Consider the following 9,744-nt stretch of genomic DNA (forward strand, 5'->3'; position numbering starts at 1 on the left):
ACTTTCAATAATCCCTACAAAAGAATGGCCCTGACTAACAAAAATCTATACCTTTCATGAATCACTTACCTCACAAAAATCTTCGTTACTCGAACTACTGCAATACAGCGAGTGCCAATACTGCCAGCTAAATAAAAGATTCTAACTACTGATGGGCAAAGTTAGCAAATGAAAGATTTTGGTAGAGAACAAACAATATATGTATATATATCAGTTCATGACCTCCAGTCTTACAAATTTCCTTTTTCCGACGGACACACGTCCAGATCGTCCGCTCTCAAGATTCTGCCATCTCTCCCCACATCCACCACTGCTGGCGGCTCACCTCCAACTGCACAGCGCTATGTGCTGTTCACATCCAACTGCCCAACACTACAATGACGAATATTGCAACAATGCCAACCAGCCACAGATTGCACACAGCACAGTCAGTGATTTTCATTCAGAGCACTACGTGGCGTTACCAACATAAAAACCTAAACAGCCTACTTACATCTCTTTTAGAATACTGCTGCGTAGTGTGGGACCCTTACCAGATAGGACTGACGGAGTACATCGAAAAAGTTCAAAGGAAGGCAGCACGTTTTGTATTATCGCGAAATATGGGAGAGAGTGTCACAGAAGCGATACAGGATTTGGGATGGACATCATTAAAAGAAAGGCATTTTTCGTTGCTACAGAATTTTCTCACGAAACTCCAATCACCAACTTTCTCCTCCGAATGCGAAAATATTTTGTTGACACCGACCTAAACAGGGAGGAACGATCACCAAGGTAAAGGAAGGGAAATCAGAGCTCGTACGGAAATATATAGGTGTTCAATCTTTCCGCGCTGTACGAGATTGGAATAATAGAGAATTGTGAAGGTGATTCGATGAACCCTCTGCCAGGCACTTAAATGTGATTTGCAGAGTATCTATGTAGGTGTAGATGTACTATTCACATCGCAGTATTGTGAATAGAGCGAAACAAAGGGGCCTTGATTCTGGATGACATATAGCAGGAATAACAGAAGGTAGACTAAAACTCTCTGGCACAGGAGAAGCGACCGATAAAATTGTGTTGACTTCACTGCTTCTCTTACCAGGTAAACATCGATTATAAACAGTGGTTTTCGACTGAAAGCTCTATGTTCCTTTTAATATACACTTCCCGGTATTAAAAGTTTGTTTTTATCTAACATAATATACATTTTCCGCTATTAAAAAATTCCTTGAAACTGTAAATCTCATTTCATATCAGTCTCCTACATTATACGTATTAACGCTATTATCGATTGCCTTCACGTGACTCAAGTTTTCGCTTTTGGTTTCGTTTTTAGAAATTATGTCTGCTGCTTTTTGGACACTTTTTAAATACACTCTTTTGAAGCAATTGAGCTATCTCAGTCTAATGAGCAGGTTAAAATACCTCGATTCATACAACTTGTTACCCATAAAAGACAGTGTTATAATTAATGTTCACTAAATAAAACACAGTAAGAATACATTGTTTTCAAAATAAATTTCACTTACAAAATTTAATTTCAAATTCGTACTTCTCTGGCGTGTCCACCGACACACATAGTATGGAGGGTGCCAACGCTAGGCAGTCTAAGGCATGGGGCAAGGAGTTTTGATCTGTCGCCAGGCAGATAGCACACGTAACACGAACCTTACATTGAGGTGACAAAAGTAATTGGATACCTCCTAATATAAGTATCTGACCTCCTTTTGCGCCGGCCGGTGTGGCCGAGCGGTTCTAGGAGTTTCAGTCTGGAACCGCGCGACCGCTACGGTCGCAGGTTCGAATCCTGCCTCGGGCATGGATGTGTGTGACGTCCTTAGGTTAGCAAGGTTTAAGTAGTTCTAAGTTCTGGGGGACTGATGACCTCAGATGTTAAGTCCCATAGTGCTCAGAGCCATTTGAACCTCCTTTTGCCTGGCGTAGTACAGTAGTTCGACATGGCATGGACTCAACAAGACGTTGAAAGTCCGCTGGAGAAATATAATTGTTGCCGGTGCAGGATTTTGTGCACGAACTGACCTCTAAATTGTCCCATAAATGTTCGATGGGATTCATGCTGGGCGAAATGCGTGGTCATGTCATTCTGTCAAACTACCCAGAATATTCTTCAAACCAATCGCAAACAATTACGGCCTGGAGAAATGGCTGTCATCCATAAAATTTCCATCGTTGCTTGGGAACATGATGTCCATTAATGGTTGCAAATAAGGTCCAAATAGCCTAACATAACCAATTACAGTCAATGATCGGGTCATGTGGACCAGAGGACCCAGGCCATTCCATGTGAACACAGCCCACACCATTATGGGACCATCAGCAGCTCGCATACTCCCTTATTGACAACTTGGATCCACGGTTTCGTGTGGTCTGCGCCACACTCGGTCCTCTCATCAGCTCTTACAACATAAAATGGGGGCTCATCTGACCAGGCTACCGTTTTCCAGTCGTCTAAGGTCCAACCGATATGGTCACGAGCCGAGAAAAGGTGTTTTAGACGATGACGTGCTGTTAGCAAAGGTCCTAGAGTCGGTCGTCTGCTGCCGTAGCCCATCAACGCCAAATTCCGCCGCACTGTCCTAACGGACACGTTCGTCGTACGTCCCACATTCATTTCTGCGATTCTTTCGAATAGTTCTGCTTGTCTGTTAACGCTAACAACTGTACGCAAACACCTGTGCTCTCGGTCGTTAAGTGAAGGTCGTCATCCACTGCGTTGTGATGAGAGGTAATGCCTGAAATTTGGTATTCTCGGCACATTGTTGGCACTCTGAATCTAAGTACACCGAATTCCCTAAGATTTCCGAAACTGAACGTCCCATGCATGTAGCTCCAACTACGAACCCGGCGTTTAAAGGCTGTTAATTCCCTTCCTGCATCGATAATCACGTCGGAAATCTTTTCACGCGAATCACCTGAGTACCTATGGCACGTCCGCCACTACACTGCCCTTTTATACCTTGTGTATGCGATACTGCCGCCATCTGTATATGTGCATATCGCTATCCCAAGCTTTTTGTCACCTCAGTGTGCTACGCTTCCACCGCAAGACATTAAAACAGTACCGATAGTTCTGTCTGATGCCACATGGACCGCCGAAACCAAGGACTACTTCCTGCCTCCTTCAAATAGCGTGCAGATGTCGATTCATCCGCCGATCGCGGATAAATGTGGCTGCAAGGCCACACTCGGCCACTTGTCGCACGTCATCGATAGCAATTCAGCGGCAGCAACGGTCACCAACCAGTTAGTTGCCAGCCGCTGTCAACGAGTGATCGTCGCATAGAAATAAGCAAACTGTCTCAAAATGTTATTCAGTATTCCGAACCTAAAGAAAAAATTATTAGTTACAGGAGTCCAGACAAAACTTCTATATATTAAATAGTTCTCTTTCACTGTGTTAGGTTTGATTAGTGTATAGGACATAAACTGCAGATTCACCCATCATACACCACTCAGAGTTCAGTATTTTACTGTATATTATTTCAACAAATGCTGTTCACTTGCCTATCATTATGCTGCAAATCTTATCAGTCCTATGCAGAGGGCGTTCAAAAAGTTTTGCACAGTCGTCTCTAATTTTTTTAATTTTTTGCAGGAGAAGAATTAAATTTTTTGTGAACAGACTTGGAAAATTTAGCTATAAGTTGGTATATAAAAGTATTTTCTTTTATTTACAAGTGAGCCATAATGGACCGTGAAGTAGATGTCAGGTTGTGGCAATGGTCGGGGATGGATAGTTCCTCTTCACGACCGGCGACGATCTGCCACATCTATTCACAGGAAGTTGCTCACTGTTTATGGGGAGGACACAGTGGATAGCAGCAGTATCCAGCGGTGGTTGCAAAGGTTTAAATTAGATGATTTCTCACTAATGGACAATCCACGATGCGGTAGACCATCGACGGCAGTGGGTGATGTGAATAAGGAGACCATTCATCGAATCATCCAAAATGACAGATGAGTGACGACACGACAGTTTGCTGAAATGACTCGTTTGTCATTGGGTAGTGTGGCATCACTGGTACAGTCAATAGGGTACAGAAAAATCTGTGCACGTTGGGTGCCTAGGTTATTGACAAGAGAAATGAAAACGATGAGGAAGAATGTGTGCGAGGGTCTCATGAAGACCTTTACTGAAGAGTGGAAACAGTGTTTTGACGGCGTCATTACCGAGGATGAAACATGGTTGTTTTAGTCCGAACCTGAGAGCAAAACCCAATCCATGGAGTGGCGTCATCTGGGTTCCCCTCGGAAAAAGAAACCAAGACTTTCACGAACAGCGGGCCGAAAGGTGATGGCCTCCTTCTTCTGGGATCAATGTGGCGTCATTTTAATTGACTTTTTGGAACCTGGCTCCACAATTAACCGGGGCCGTTACTGTTTGTCATTGGACAAGCTGCGACGTGCCATCAAGACCCACAGACCACAGCTTCAGGTTCATCTCATCAGGCTACACCATGACAATACCAAATCCCGTACAGCCCTTATGATGCGGAAGAAAATCAGGAAAATGGGTTGGAAAATTGTTCCTCATCCTCTCTAGAATTTCATTCTTCTCCTGCAAAAAAAATAAAAATAAATGGAGACGAATGTGCAAACCTTTTTGAACGCCCTTTGTAGTTAATGTCGACCACTGACCAAACCAGTTGCTAGCGCACTAGCAAGCAACCTTGTGCAGTAACTACTTTCTATGGGGGCGGGGGGTTCGCTTCGCAGTACCCTTTATAATGGGTACCATGCGTAAGAATAGCATTCTGTTCGAATTTATTCTGGCAATTTTACAGTAAGTTTTGTGTTTTTATCATTTCTGTTCTCATGGGAAGGTTGTCGAATCAAAATATTATACTTCTGATTTTCAGGCATACAGAACTGACACTATGTAAGTAACTCCCATTTCTCTTATAATGAGCTGAATCAAATAGGATATTGGCCTCAAGAGTAACTTTTGTAAAGTAAAAATTGAACTAAAAGAGATGACGGCATTATGATGTTTGGCTCAGTGAGCTTCCTTTCCGAATTCGTTCGTTTATGTTAGTTGTAAGATTACCAATTTCGTTCTTCATTTTTCTGCTATAATACGAGATCTCTTTGGCAAGTAAGTTCCGATGCCGTATAGTGTGCGAAGAAGTGGGGGTAGTACGTAATAAGGTTACTGAACTGTTGTTTGTACCGCATCTGTGAATCAAAATGGCCGCTATCATCGAAAGTCCCACCGCCTATGAATTACATGTTGTTTTGCATTACGTGTGGGAAACACATGAAAGCTGTAAACATTCATATTGTACTTTGTGCAATGTACGCAGAGAACATTATGACTAACAGCAATGTTAAAAAAAATGGTAACATTCTTTATGAAGGTCACATGAACGCCCGTGATGAAGAAAGAAGTGGACCGCCATCTGATGTAACAAATGAATTTGTTGCAAAGATTAATGACAGCACCGAAGAAAATTGTCGATTCACGATTACAAAATTACATCTTCGTGTGGATAATCCCGTCTTCCAATACGACAACAGCCTTGCTAACAGAATTGCACGCTTGTATTTCTTGTTTACTCTTCGACTGGTCCGCTAAATCATTTGACTTTAATCCCATATAAAATGTCTGGAACAATCTGGAACAGTAGATGAATCGTAGCAAATCAACGTCATCGCAATTTGATTGCTCTATGGGATCTAATCATCAGTGATTGGCTTCAGACGGATACAGCAGACCTGAATAAAAACGTGGACTATCTTTCTCTCGGAATTAAGACCATCATCGGGTTTTGAGATGATGCTACACGGCCTTAGAGTGAGGTCTGCTGATGGCGGCCAATTATATTTGTACAGTGTAGTTATGTATGATTATCCCAGGGGCTTCGTCGTGGCACCTAATAGATCTCGGATACTAACAGATGCTGACACCTCAAACGAATGCGCCAGCGTTAACCTACAGTCTCATAGTTCTCGCGTTGGGAAATTATCCGTTACTGCATTGGGAGAGTCTTTGATAAAGATGCTTGCGAGTTACCACTGTCAAACTTTTCTGCTGTTAGCCGACGTCCGTTAACCACGTGAAAATTACGTAGCGACTGTCACTGATTAACAGCTCCCAGAAAAATGCAGATACGAAGAACTCCACCAGTTACGTCCAGAGTACGGTGGGACCGACATTAAGATCCAGAAACTAATATATGGGTTTTTTGTCTGATGGCTAATAATATAAAATTTCTTGACACCATTTTATAACATGATCCAACCCTTCGATCGGCACTGGAATTAAGAGCAGACCAATGAAATGACACAGATATGCTTGTGGACCTGTGATGCATCTTCTTGACATTGGACAGTCCTTGTATGTACGATCTACAGTACTTTTCATATGTTCAAATAACTTACAGGAATGCAACCGGGTGACATCGTCGACAATCGCCGATATTTCGGCAGGAGCCCACCCTGCCATTTTCAATGCATTAAGTAGGGCAAGTAAGCGCTGTGCAAGCCCGCCTGGCTAGCCGTGCCGTCTAACGCACTGTTATATCCTAGCCAGTAATGCCAACCGAGCCCGCTGCCAAAAAGGTTGGCAGCATCAAAGTCCGGACGCCGTCCGCATAAGCAGCGCCAGCGATACAGGAAATCGCCGCAAGTCTGCGCGCGCCACCGCTGGCTTCTGGCTTCTTAAGCGCTGGAGTCGCGAGCGCTAGGACAGTTCTGGATTCGCCGCTCAGTTGTATACTCGCCACCGAATTGTGTACTTGCTAGTCAGTTGTGTGTTCATCGCAGCAGAGTTGTTGTTTGTCGTCAGCCGACGCTGACCAAGCCGCTCCGACTCGAACTAGACAGATTTCTGTAGACCATGTTCACCACTGTGTTCTGTATCGTCGTTAATAAAGATAAGTACCGACTTTCATTTAATCCGAGTGTTTGGGGTTTCATCTTTCTGTTCACTGTTCCAGCGGACCGGTCGGCCCGCTATTAAAAGTGTGGCGGTGACTTCGTAGGCCGTTTCTACAGCGAAGTGTTGTCGCTACGAAGGCCGTCACAAAACGCACTGCTTCCCGAGCGGGAAAGCGTGCCGGTCCCCGGCACGAATCCGCCCGGTGGATTAGTGTCGAGGTCCGGTGTTCCGGCCAGCCTGTGGATGGTTTCTAAGGCGGTTTTCCATCTGCCTCGGCGAATGCGGACTGGTTCCCCTTATTCCGCCTCAGTTACGCTATGTCGGCGATTGCTGTGCAAACACTGCCTTCACGTACTCGTACACCATAATTACTCTACCACGTAAACATTGGGGCTACACTGATCTGGAATGACACGTTCCCGGGGGGGATCCACTGGGAGCCGAACCACACAGTAACCCTGGGTTCGGTGTGGGGCGGCGGTGGGTGAGTGGACTTACTGTAGCCTGTTGCGGGGTTGTGTACCACTGAGGGCTACGGCGGGGACGAAGCCTCTCCATCGTTTCTAGGTCCCCAGTTCAATACATACATACACACATACATATATACATACAAGTGCTGTGCAGTCATGCCTTGAAAATGGCCGGGCGTGGTCCTGTCAAAATACCGGCGATTGTTGACGATTCCTGTAAGTTATTTGAACATTGCTTACGCCAGAAGAAACTTACGTCTCACATTACCTCCTATTTGTGCTTCCTGTCTTTACGATGCTGACAGACTCTGGCTATTCCCACTATATGTCGGGCTCTATTGTTTACTTAAGCATTTACAGTGTTCATATTGAACTTGCTTGACTATTTACGTTCGAAACGAGGCTCTTTTATTTGCCATGACAATTTTCAGCTAGTTTTGGCCATAAATGTTAATGAAATTGTGAATTTGTTAAATATACTCAGTCCCTGTAGAACCGATACAACCATCTATGATAGATGGTATGGGTGTAAACAAGTCATAACATTGATGAACAATGAAATTTTTTCCTCAAGGACAAGAGGTTTTTCTGGGGTATTTTTTGGAGCTGATTTCAGGTAAAGTAGTTTTGACGCAAATTTAGAATTTATCTCAGACTTTGTCAAAGGCTGTGGATCAGGACAAGCCATAGGCCCCACATCGAGTGTCTTACAATCGATTTCTAAACAAACTGCGTGCCTACAGAGTATCCCCTCAGTTGTGAGACTGGATTCGTGATTTCCTATCAAAAAGGTCACAGTTCGTAGTAATTGAGAAAAGTCATCGAGTAAAACAGAAGTAATAGCTGGCGTTCCCCAACGAAGTGGTTCAAGTACTCTGCTGATCCTGATCTATACAGACGAGTTAGGAGACAATCTCAGCAGCCCTCTTAGTTTGTTTGCCGATTACACTGTCTTTTATAGTCTTGTAAAGCCGTCAGATGATCAGATCCAATTGAAAAATGATTTATACAAGATATCTGTATGGTGAGAAGAGTGTCAATTGACTAAATAACGAAAAGCGTCAAATTGTCCACGTGAGTACTAAAAGCAATAAATTTCGGTTACACGATAGATTACACTAATTTAAAGGTTGTCAGTTCAACTAAATGCCTAGGAATCACAGTTACGAATAACTCAAATTGGAATGATCACATATATAATATGGGGAAAGAGAATCAAAGACCGCCCTTAATTGACAGAACACTTAGAAAATGCAACAGGTCTACTAAAAAGACTGCCTACACTTCACTTGTCTGTCCTCTTCTGGAGTTTGGCTGCACGGTTTGGGATTAGTATCAGATGGTATTGACGAAAAATTTTAAAGAAGGGCAGCTCGTTTTGTATTATCGCGAAACAGCAGGGAAAGTGCCACGGACACGATATGCGAACTGGAGTGGCAATCACTTAAAAAAGGAGTTTTTCTTTGCGGTAGGATCTTATCATGAAATTTCGATCACTTACTTTTTCCTCTGAATGCGAAAATATTTTGTTCGCGCCCACCTACAAATCGAGAAATGTCATCATAATAAATTAATTAGAGTTCGCACAGAAAGATTTAAGCGATTGTTTTTCACGCTCGTTGTTCCGGATTGGAACGGTAGAGGAATAGCTTGAAGGTGTTTCGATGAACCCTCCGCCAGGCATTTAATTGTGAATTACAGAGCAATCATGTAGATGTAGACAAAGATGTAGATGAATCTGAAGGTTGCTGGTATCTCCATTCAATATGTATCCCCTAATTAATGGTAAATGCCTTTTCTGATCTTAGTAATTTCTATCTCAATAATTTGTGTAACTGTTCTCGTTCGACGCACATGTAAATTTCTACTAGGAAAACGTCTTCTTTTCCGCTTTTTTTCGTTTACTTATCTCATCTTGTTTCTCCTCCCACTTCAAAATTTCCATTTCGCTGTTTTTGCACGGTCCCCTATCTTTCTTCTATCGTGTTCATTCCCTCCACACCATACAATGTAAATCTATCTACTTCAATAAAATCCCTTTTCATTCTCTCTTCACATTTAAACATAAACTGTAGCTGTTTCTAGTACAGCTAATACTGTTATTATCTTTCTGTATTTCAGTCCTTAATAAAAATAACAACTATTCTAACATTTGTGTCGTAAAACATGAATAATGTGCGATTCGTTATTAGAAAAGGACTCACGGTCCTAATCATACTCGATAAATAAATTCAAAATGTGTCAAGTTACATAATGTGAAAAAGTATGAAATCTACTAGGTGTTATCCAGTGTCAACAAAATTCACACCAATAAACAGGTTATTTGTTAGTTCTCTGAATAGACTGCACAAGACATATTTTCTCACGGGAAGTAAACACACACTGGAA

Source organism: Schistocerca nitens, chromosome 4 (assembly GCF_023898315.1).
Source record: "Schistocerca nitens isolate TAMUIC-IGC-003100 chromosome 4, iqSchNite1.1, whole genome shotgun sequence".
Taxonomy (NCBI): domain Eukaryota; kingdom Metazoa; phylum Arthropoda; class Insecta; order Orthoptera; family Acrididae; genus Schistocerca; species Schistocerca nitens.